The sequence below is a fragment of the Parasteatoda tepidariorum genome, chromosome 1 (assembly GCF_982258835.1).
Source record: "Parasteatoda tepidariorum strain Cologne lab strain chromosome 1, Ptep-v5.0, whole genome shotgun sequence".
Taxonomy (NCBI): domain Eukaryota; kingdom Metazoa; phylum Arthropoda; class Arachnida; order Araneae; family Theridiidae; genus Parasteatoda; species Parasteatoda tepidariorum.
Window position 1 is genome coordinate 31,353,355 of NC_141755.1, and position 11,644 is coordinate 31,364,998.

Consider the following 11,644-nt stretch of genomic DNA (forward strand, 5'->3'; position numbering starts at 1 on the left):
TCTGCATGTGTAAATAAAATTTGTACTAATATTGAATGTAAATCTAATTTAGCTTACACCCCCCCCCCCCCAACGGTTTAAAATGCTATCCAAGGTTATAACTGTTTTTTTTTTTTTTAAGAAAATTTATAGAGTTAAGATAAAAACAATACTGAAAGATGGAGGAATTAATCAGAGTTGCCACTCCAATGGGAGAACAGAGAATGTTGAATTTTATTTCTTATATTTGTCTTTCAAAAAATGCAGGCTTCTCAAAGCGTAATGCATGGGATATTTAAGGACAGTTTGTCTACGATAGGTACTCTGTCCGCCACAAAGTCTGCGGCAGTCTGGTGCTATGGAAACAAGAAGAGAGCATTTTAGGGAGGGTGGCTTCGATGAAGAGGTCTCCTTTTCTTTCGCCTTCGATGATAGCTTGTATGGGGAGTATACCAGATTGGCTGACTCAGCCACCAGTAGGAGACTTATTTAATCTGATTCAAGAACTTTTTTAAGATTCGCATGAATATTTCTTTCTTACTTAAAATAATTCTCTCGATTCAATCAGTTGTTATTTTTTAAATACAAAGGAAAAAAAGTGAACAAATTCTGACATTAAGGGTAGTACAGGTTTTTTTAATATTACTTTTTAATTTTACGATATTTATTATGAATGTTCATTGATTGTTAGATGGTTTAATTTCTAAACTTGCACATTTTTTAAAGCAGTTAATTTCTTTTATTACTTGAATTTTCTGGTAAAAGTGAAGAGCTTAAACTTAATAACTCTGATTTTAAAAAGAGATAAAACTTTTGCTGAAAATAAAAATAGTTCACGTTATCTGTGCCGGAGAAATATTAAATATCTTTGTTTTGCTTATTAATTTTTAAATATTTTATTTATTTATTTTTTTTTTTAAACTGAAAGCAAGTGACCGCAACTAGGATGAAATCTAAAACTATCAACGATGATTTTTATCAGCACCCATCAAACCATCTGAAATTATCTGAAGTTTTTTTTGCTTAAATTACGTTTTTTTATTCATATTTTATTGTAACCTGTACAGTTTTTTTTCACTATTTATTAAAAACAGTTTTTATTAGCAAATTTATTTTTTCTTAATAACCAATTTACTATGTATGATAAATTTATAGATGAGTTATTTATTAATAAAACATTGAGCTGCTTTAAACAATTTTATACAATTTCCATACATATTCCATACATACATATAAATTTTTAAATTTTTTTTTCTAAAACAGAAGCTTTTGAAAAAGAGAAAAGATTAAAAAAAAGGAATCACACGCTCTAAACGATGTTTCAGGCGCGAATGCTCATTTCTCTTAACTCTAGGGCTAATACAATAGATCTAAGAGGGAAGTCTCCTTTTCTCCCACCGAAACCAGTCTTAAAGAGGGGTGCCGCACGCACTCACGGAAATGCTCACGGTTTCGGCACCGCTTGGCATTCTTGGCGGAAACTTTTAAGTCAAACCTGCTCTGTCGCCAAATTGCTTTTGCGTAGCGTTTATAAACAAGGGATAGAATTGTTTTCACTATTTTATTACAATTTTTTTCATTTTTTTTTGTGTTTTCATAAGATCATGTAACTCAAATATTAAAACACAAAATTCTCTTTGGAATGTTTAGTAATAATTTTAATTAGATCTTTCAAATTTAGTTTTAATCTGAACTTCTAAGCTGGAATTTAATTTTAAAATTTTATGACTGTGAAGGGCATTGACTTGATGACGTATTCTGATGCATTGATTGTATTGACTTGTTTGGAGTTTTCTAAGAAGTGTTTTTTATTTTCAATTTCTTAGTTAAAAAAAAAAAATAATTAAATAGATAAATGAAATATTATTTTTACTGATTTCATTTAAATTTTAATAAAATCATTTTATCGCGTTTAAAGTTATAGTTTTTTTTTAAATTAAACTCCAAATTTATAATTGAAATGCGTGCAATGGAAACTAGTGTTATACTTGCGAACAACTTTTTTTTCGAGTTTAAGTGTTGTTAATTATGATGAAAGTTGACAATGTAATTTTCTCTATAAATCAACTATAGATATTTTTTAAGATGCAAGCAATCACGGTACATAAAACAAATCAATTAGGTTAAAAATAGCATAAATGCTAAAGAACAAATAAAAGCAAAAGTTCTCTTAGAGCCCTATAATATAAATTATATATTACTTTTATATATACTTAAGTTCAGATTGGTCTAATCAAACTGAAGAAACAGAGAAACTCTTATGTCAAGGAACTGTAACTAATTTTATTATACATGTTTATTTTTAAAACTATATACAAAAACATCCGAAATATATTTCATATTAACAAAATAGTTCACTGTTGCCTTCTAAGGATAAATTATTTTAATTGTATAATTTGCTTTTGTAGATCCATTTCCTAAAATATTCCCCAATTAATTATAATTTGTGTAAAAATATCGATTTTTCTGTGAAGTATTTCTTATTATTTATTTTGAATCTACCATTCATTTTTTTCTTATACTATTATATAATATTTTATTTAGTAATGTTATAAGAAATGGCAAAATTTTTAGTCGCATAATTATAAAATAAAACTTGGTTCTTGTACTTCATCACTTTTGAAATTGCATTTGAATAAAATAATGTTAAAGTAAATTTGATGGGATTAAAATTAAATAAAACTGTTTTTTCTGAATTTTTATAATTTTTGAAACTTTCAAAATATTGAAGTAGTGTCATTAAAATCTTCATCTTATGAAAATGAATAAAATAATAAGGTTAAAGTAAAGTGCTGCGTATGATAATGAAATAAACATTTTTTTTAAACTTTTATTACTTTTGAAACCGCAAACAAATGGCTAAAATGATAAGGTTAAATTAAAGCACTTTAAATTTATTAATTGCTTTCTCAGGTCTATTTTTTTCAGATCTATCTTAATTTATTATTTGCGTAAAAGTATCGATTCCTTTGTGAAAAATTTCTTATATATATTTCCAATTGAAAATTATCACCTTTTTCTGATTAAATGTTTTATTTGAGGAAAAACGATTTAATAAAATCTCCTCCATCTGATAAAGCAAACAAGTGAGGCAATTTTTTTAACTGTATAAAGTTCTTCGTTAACTCATTTCTCAAATCTATTATAGTTCAATATTAGCGTAACACTATGTATTTCATTATGAAGAATTTTTATTATGCATTTGGAATAAAAGAATTAATTTTTTTCCTAATTACGCATCTGAAATGCTGAATTTAGCGATAAAGGTAATTTTTGCAATGTACTGCAATAAAATACCTTATATAAAATTTTCTTACATTTGAATTGGAAACTGAATGCAATATTCCTTAGTATATAGTGAGCACACAAGCCTTTATATATATATATAGCATAGTAAAGAATGGTAAACTGTCTTAGCAAGTAAATTTAAAAAAAAACAACAAAAAAAACAATAGATTTTACACTTTCAAGAACAATAATAATAAAAAAAAAAGAAGTTGAAAAGTAAAATATTTACAAGAATCTATTTTTAAATAAAATTCTGAAACATAAACATTAAGTATGAATTTTTCATTCAAAACGAAAACCGCTTATAAAGAATGCAAGAGCGGTGTGAGGATAGAAGTGAATAAGAAAGAAATTTTTAACTAGAATAGAACCATCATTTTCCTACTCAATCAACGTAATAGGGTTGCACGTTGTAGCAAGATGTGATGCATAGATCGGTTGGGTTACCATATTCTCAATTTTGCTGTTTTCAGAGAGCTTATTCTCGACCGCACCAAGCGGTGCCGAAACCGTGAGCATTTCCGTGAGTGCACCCCGCACCCCTACTTGAAATAATCATACCTCGTTACCATAGTCCCCGCCACCCCTCCAGACGAATGGCGGACAGAGTACCTATCGTAGACAAACAGTATAATAATTTATTGCATTATTTGTTTTATGTTGATCTTTTTCTTATTTATCTTAAGTTTTTCAAGCAACTAAAACTAACATTGTTATCCTAACATAGCTCACAAGATCCGCTGTAAATGTGTTTCCTCTTAATGTATATTGTGTGTAATATGTTCAGGGAATTTTTTTTCTCCCAATTATGGCCACCCAGTAAATGACTCTAGGAAAGAGTGATTTATATTTGTAATTTTACTCGGTGATTATTGTGAAAAAGATATACATGGTTAGTTGCTATTAAATAAACTATTTAATATTTAGGCCATTAATATGGATAATTGCATTTTGGTGTCAGATAGTTGTAAACTTATAAAAATTCTGGTAAACAATGCTAGACACTGTTAATTAGTCAATAAATAAATTCAGTGATAGATTTTTTTTTAGTGTGGCACCAGTGTACGTATTTTGTCATACTGAGTCTCTTAGATGAACAGAAAGCTCGATTTAGCAAAATACAGTGGTCGATTGATAGACGAATGTTTACTTATCTTGGGTTAATCCAAATTTAAGATCTGAGTCATTAAAATATCGCATGCAGATTGTTGACCACTTCCTTAAGCTATTGAGTGTTTTTATCCATGGTTCGAATGAATAATTACTAAAGTCACATAGATTTAAGTTATTTATTTATGGTAATACTGCCGTGCTATAGGAAAATCAACGTTAAGAAACAATTCAAAGTTGAGATTTTTATAAATTTAGCGTTTTTGTACATTAAGCTACTTTTGAGAAAAAATTTTTCTTTCTCTAAAACTTTGTTTTGGGAGTTTTTTAATGTTCATAGCAATAGAAAGAAAATCGTGGTCAAGCCACCGAAATCTATCGGGAAGCACTTTTCAATTTTTCAACTGTATTAAGTATTTGAGGTCTTTAGATTTTCATATTAAAAGTTTTAAAGATAAATTTTTGTGAATTGAGGGTATTTACTTATGTACAGGAAATGCAGTAACTGATCTTGTGGGATAATAGGAATGTTGTTTAATTTTTCTTTTAAACCCAGTTTAAAGTTCGATAAACAAATACTCTAAAAATTTGGTTGGAAATGTGAACATTGAAAGTATTGGATAGTTTGATTTAAGTATTCTTAGTCAATCGATATTTTTTAATAATTAACCAGAATTTGTTGCTTTGAAATATTTCAATTGCAACAAAATTAATAAAATTTTGAAGAAATCTTATAGAGGTATCCTTAGACCAATTTGTCTGCAATTCTAATCAGTGGAGGCTGGGGCCCCTGAAGAATTTAAAATGAGGTATTAAAGCTTTGGTAATAAATCAAACAAATTTAAATGAGTGAAATCATGAAATGAATAGAATATTTTATTTTGTGTATGAATATATTAGATTTTGCTATGTAAGCAGAGAGAGATGTATGTAGAACTTTGGTTTTGTTTTATGCCGAAAATGGTGATCTTTCTTTGGTGCCGCGCTGTGTAGTTCAGTGAAAATTATCAGTAATAGAATTATGATTTTTTGCAATGTTATCTGAAAATGAGTTACACGCCTTAATTTTTTTGAATTTCTAATTAGTTTCGGAAGTTAACGAGCGCAACATCTAATGTATTTAAGGCTAAAACCTGAGATGTTAAACAAGACTAAGAGTGAGCAATGCTATCTAAATTTAACTCTGTACTCAATTACGGACGCAGAGCACAAATCTCTTAAGTACAACAAATACAAAATCTACAAATATTCTGTATGGCTTTGGTGAAAATGTTTTTTCTTTCCTTCAATTTTAATTGTGGTTACTGTTGAAACAATTTTAACAAGTAATATAACCAGATTATTATTATTATTTTAATATCTTTCGTTAGAGTCTTGCATTAAACTTTAAAAATGACACGTACAACTGGTACGATTCGGCAGTTTTAAAATAATTTTTTTTTAAGTGCTATCATTCAGATTGACATTAATTTTAAAAATAAGAGCGAATTCTTATCTCCGGGTAAGACAGCTGTTTCTTGTAAAACTAAACACAGATGGCTCTAGCGATTAAAATTTATAAATCTGATTTATTTTTATGCCCAATCATAAAACACGTAATCTTTTTGTCTTGATATTATTTGCGCAGTATGACTATGGCTATTTACCATTCGATTTATAAATCATTTTAACATTGACCGAAAACACGAAAAACTATAGATACTCATAACCTAACATAGAAAAAACTTAGAAAGGAAAATATTGCGCATAAATTTAAATACGATCTTAACATTAGCTTTCCCTATAATATCAAATTTGTTTATTACCCAGTCGTAAGAGAGCATTCTCATACCATGTGATTCGCATATGCGATGGTATGTGAACACGATGCGAGTAGTTACTCTTAGTTTCTAAGCATTTCCATAGAGTGAAAACAGTAGGATTCAGTAAGAATAGCTAATTAAGGGGGCCAGGGACGAGACCATTTACTTAAACCGATCAACTCTATCAGAAAACTAAGCGGCTAGTAGCAAAATTTCTAAAATAACCTTTAAAGTCTGACTCTGCTGACCTCAATTAATGCACAGTCCGCAAAAAAAAAAGATATCACCCTGAATAACTTTCGTTCTAATGATCCGATTTTCACGAACTAAGTGTCAATCTTAATGGTTCCTGGGGGTGACCTCAAATATGCTAATTAATTAGTGCTAACTATTAATTAAGTTACGAAATCAGACACAAAAACGTACTTTCTCTGAATAAACATATATTTTTTTTACATATTTGGAATCTAGACACTTGAATTAGGGGGGGTAGACAAAATTTTAAAACAATTGGGTCGTAAATTGGGTTGCAATAAAGGTTTATATATTTGGCGATAGTCCAGAAAACCGCCAAAAAAAGTCGCCTGCGCAAATAAATATTTTAAGATAACCCTTGACTGATTCAAAAGAGAAACGCTTAATTTTACTAGGTTGCTAGGCAACCAATTTCTGACTGTAAAAAAATTGAAATAATGTTTTGTGATTGCTCTGAGAGGTTTAATTAATAGTTAATAGAAAACACCTCGAAGTTTCTAGGCAATAGACAATTTTTAAGTTCATTTATGTCCAAAAAGGAAAATAAATAAATAAATAAATAAAATAAAAAATTATTTTAATCTCTTTTGAAAAGAAAATTTGAATCGATTTATAAGTTTTCAGAATTTAAATACATGAACTTTTTATCTGATATTATTTAGATTATGCTATTTTTGCTATGTTTATTCGAGGATTTCATACTAAAATCAAATTAGCATAACTTATAATAGCTATATACAAAATTTTAGGGATAATGATTTTTACAGCTTTAATCGAGTCTTCTAGGCATGAAAGTTTGAAGGAAAAAAAAGTGCACGAAAAATAAAATGTAGATTGTATAGTAATTCTAATGCACATTCACAAGGTTTTCTGTAATTTACGATTTCTTTTTTCTATAACTCAATGAATTGCTGAATGTTTAGTGGCATTTTAAAAACATTGAAATATGTTATGTTTAAGAATAAGATATTGAAATAATATGTTGCATATTGTATGATTCATTGTTTAAAAAATTGCTTCATTTTGCTAGATATTTACGTTACATGGTTTTCTTTGGATAAAGATGATTAACAAATAGCATCCACATGCTTCGATACATTCTGAAACTTACGTTCGCAAATTCACCATAAAATGTCGCACAGCATATTCTTCAATTACGATAAGCTACATTTACCACCAAATACTGCTACTATGATTATTTTTGTTATATATATATATATATATATATATATATATATATATATATATATATATATATATATATATATATATATATATATATATATACTTGTATATATATATATATATATATATATATATATATATATATATATATATATATATATATATATATATATACTTGTATATATATATATATATATATATATATATATATATATATATATATATATATATATATATATACTTGTATATATATATATATATATATATATATCTGATATGATACTCTCTTTTTAAACAGAGCTCGTAAGGCCCTTAAGTTACTGAAATGGGGGCACGAAAACTTAAAAGATTTTTTTTTCCTAATGCCCGTCTGTGCTAACATCAGTCAATTCAGGCATCTACAGGGCGACAGATATCTGTGTGGCCTAAGGATTCCTAACGAGCATCAAACATTCTCAAAATTAAGTGTTCATTCACTGGAAAATTTAGTGTTTATTCAATTTAAGAACTGTTCCTTCACTTGGTTATCTTACTACTTATTATTTAAACCACCAAAAGCTTAAAACAATATTATGTAAGTTATCTAAATTTTTTTTACATAATTTGCATTTAATAACAAATATGTCGACATGCATTTAATAACAAATACGTCATTTAGCTAAAATTACAAATTTTGAAAATTTTATGATTTTTTTTAAAGACAAGCTAAGCTTAAGTATTCCTTCACTGGTTAGTTTACCCTATAAGATTTTGAGAAATTTGCGATGTTGTGAGAGATGCTTAAAAATGTTGACTGCGTACTTTTATTAATATTTATAAAATATATATTCAAGAAATTGATGAATATTTTATTCCAAATTTATTCATTCGTATGTATATTATTGAAATTTTATCAGTTATTGAGAAAAAAAAATAATCACATTAAAGAAGCACAATCTGTTGTATAATCATATTCTATCAGAAGCATGCTTTTATAAAACTCCACATTCTCTGAATAAAATGTATTTTATTCAATAAAATGTTTTATTCAAATTTCTTTACTAAATTGCAAATAGAATTTTAGACGACTAAAGAAGAAACATCGTATTTTATAGCTTAAAAAAATAAAAATGAAAAGATAAGCAAACGATTATTAGCGAAAAAAATATGAATGAAATTTTATGCTAAGCGCGCGAAGTCAAGTTCCTCGCAAGTTTATCACATTTTAATATTAATCGCTCCATTTAATCATTTCTTCATTGTCGCCAAATTATTTTTTTAAAAATAATTAATTTTAATTTTTCTCAGCTTCTAATAAATAAAAACAGTTGAAACTTTAGATTTTTCACTTGAAAAATATGTAGATTAATATGGTATTCGCGATCGCAACGCTTGAGTACGCCCTCTATCGGGAGCCTGTAAATATCAGACATTAATTTATCACGTTTTCATTTAGTTCCATGAAAATCATCGGCCATGACGGACGCCATTTTCTTAGCAGCAAATAAAAATCAAAATTTCCCTAAGGAACAGCTGTAGAATTTGAAAAAACTAACCAGAACATGCCAAACATTGAAGCAGAACACGCCAAGCATTTGAAGAACAATTTCTCAATAATTTTTACCTTTCTATTACCAACAACATAACTTACAATTTGATGATCACTTGCTGTTACAGATGTGTATATTACGGTAAAATAATTTTTTCTGTCTTCAATTCATTACAAATTAAAATGAAGTCAACATTGCTCTCGTCATTCCAATAAAAAATGTGAATTCAGAACGTCAAGAACTGCAATAGTTATAGAATTCTTCTTTGTTATAGAACTGTATATATTTCTTTATCTATATAATTCGGAAAACAACAATAAAGAATCAACCAAATTACTTGAAATAGTGTCATTTGTGCTGATGATTAATAAATTTTTCTATCGTTTTCTTGGTAAGTTTTTCATAGTTTTGAAAGAATAGATAATTTCAACTAGAATTCAGCTGTTCTGTTTTTAAGTTACATATTCAAATTCATATCGAGATCTTACAATTATAAAATTTTGATGTGTGGTATGTTATCTAAAAGTAATAAAGGGATAATCTATGTATATATTATTTGAAAATAAAACTTTCAAACGAAGAACATTTCATTTGGAACTCTACGGATTTATAAAGAAGGTAAGTGTTATGATTTTTATAATAAAAAATTAGCTTGTAAAACTTTTTTTTCTTATTTGATGATAGTTCTCTACAGAATGGTTTCTTACATCTGATTAAGAACTAGAAGAATAATAAGAAAAGAAACTATATGAAAGTTTTTATTTCAATGTAAAGAATTCTTAAAATCGTTTTTTATCCTAAGAATTCTTTATTTTCCGTTTTATAGTTTATAATTTTTTGATAAAAATTGTTGTCAAAATACTTTTTTTCAAAACGTAAATGGTATAACATTATGTGTTTATGTATACTTCTTGCATATTCTAATGTTTCAAGTAATATGATTCAGAAAAGTATGAATAAAAATTCGGTTCTTATGTATTAACGCCACAGCAGCTACAGATTTGGCTGTTTTTAAGTGCCGCCAATCTACACCTAAAATTTTTGTGACAAATCATAAAACGAAACACTTTATTTAAAATCAGAGTAGTTTATCGGATTTCGGTGGACAATGGGCAAAATATTTCACTCCAGAAAAAATAAAATTGCATCTTGTTCTATTTTTGGCAAATCCCAAAGGCGCATTTTCGTAGCACTAAAAAATGGTAACAAAAATCGAAGAACAAATCATTTTAGAATTCTTCTGATTTATAAAGCAGGTAAGTGTTAATTTTTATAAAATGAAAAATTTTACTTTTAAGTAGTTTTTTTCTTGATGATAGTTTTCTGCGTCCGATTATGAATCAAAAAAGAAAAGACATGAAAGTTGTTTATTTTAATATAAGGAAGTTTTAGAATTGTTTTTTTTTTTTTTTTTTGTTTTGTACCGTAAGCATTCTTTACTTTATGTTTTTCAGTTTCTAAATAATGATTTTCATTAAAACTTAAAATTTTTCGATAAAATTACTTGTCAAAAAACTTTATTTACAAAATTAAATTACATAAAATTATGAAGCTTATGTATACGTTTTGCTTATTTTAATGTTTGAAATTATATGATTCTTAAAACTATGGAATGTAAAGTTTAAATAGGCCTTTCAGGTTATATCATTAAATTTAGTAAAACTATTTCTCAGGCATTAGGTTTTAACTCTAATAAGAAGATACATATTTTTTTCTGTTTATTTACAAATATTTTTCAGATGTGTTTTGGATGTTCCCTCTTTAAAAAAAAAAGAGATACCATCTTGTTTTCGGTTGTGTAAGAAAGGATATCAAACATTTTTCTTTTTTAAATTTAATAAGCCACATTAAAAAAGGAACGTTACAATGCTACACGCTACATTAAAGACGTCTCCAGAGTAACTGAATGACGGTTCATATAGAAATCGCAGGTATGCGTCTCATACAACAACGCCCCCTATAGTTCGTTGCGATCGCGAATAAAAAAATTCATACCTTATAATTCAAAAATTTTTCATCCTTAATTTAATTAAATAATAAAAAATAATTAACAATTATTAAAAAGTATTTTTTTCGTTAAATTATCTTTGGGTAAATGAGTTTTATGACTGGGTGAAATTTTCTTCGAATTGCTTTATTAGTTTTTAAAATATGACTAAAAACGTAAAAAGTGAAATTAACATTAAGGGGTACGAACTTTGGATCGCTCTCCTGACCAAACTATGGGGACCATATTTCCCAGATTGCGGCTACCCCCTATATTTTGAAGGTTAAGAATCCAAATATGTAAGAAAAAATATATGTTTATTCAGAGAAAGTACGTTTTTGTGTCTGATTTCGTAACTTAATTAATAGTTAGCACTAATTAATTAGCATATTTGAGGTCACCCCCAGGAACCATTAAGATTAACAATTAGTTCGTGAAAATCCGATCATTAGAACGAAAGTTATTCAGGGTGATATCTTTTTTTTTTTTTGCCGACTGTACGTATTTAT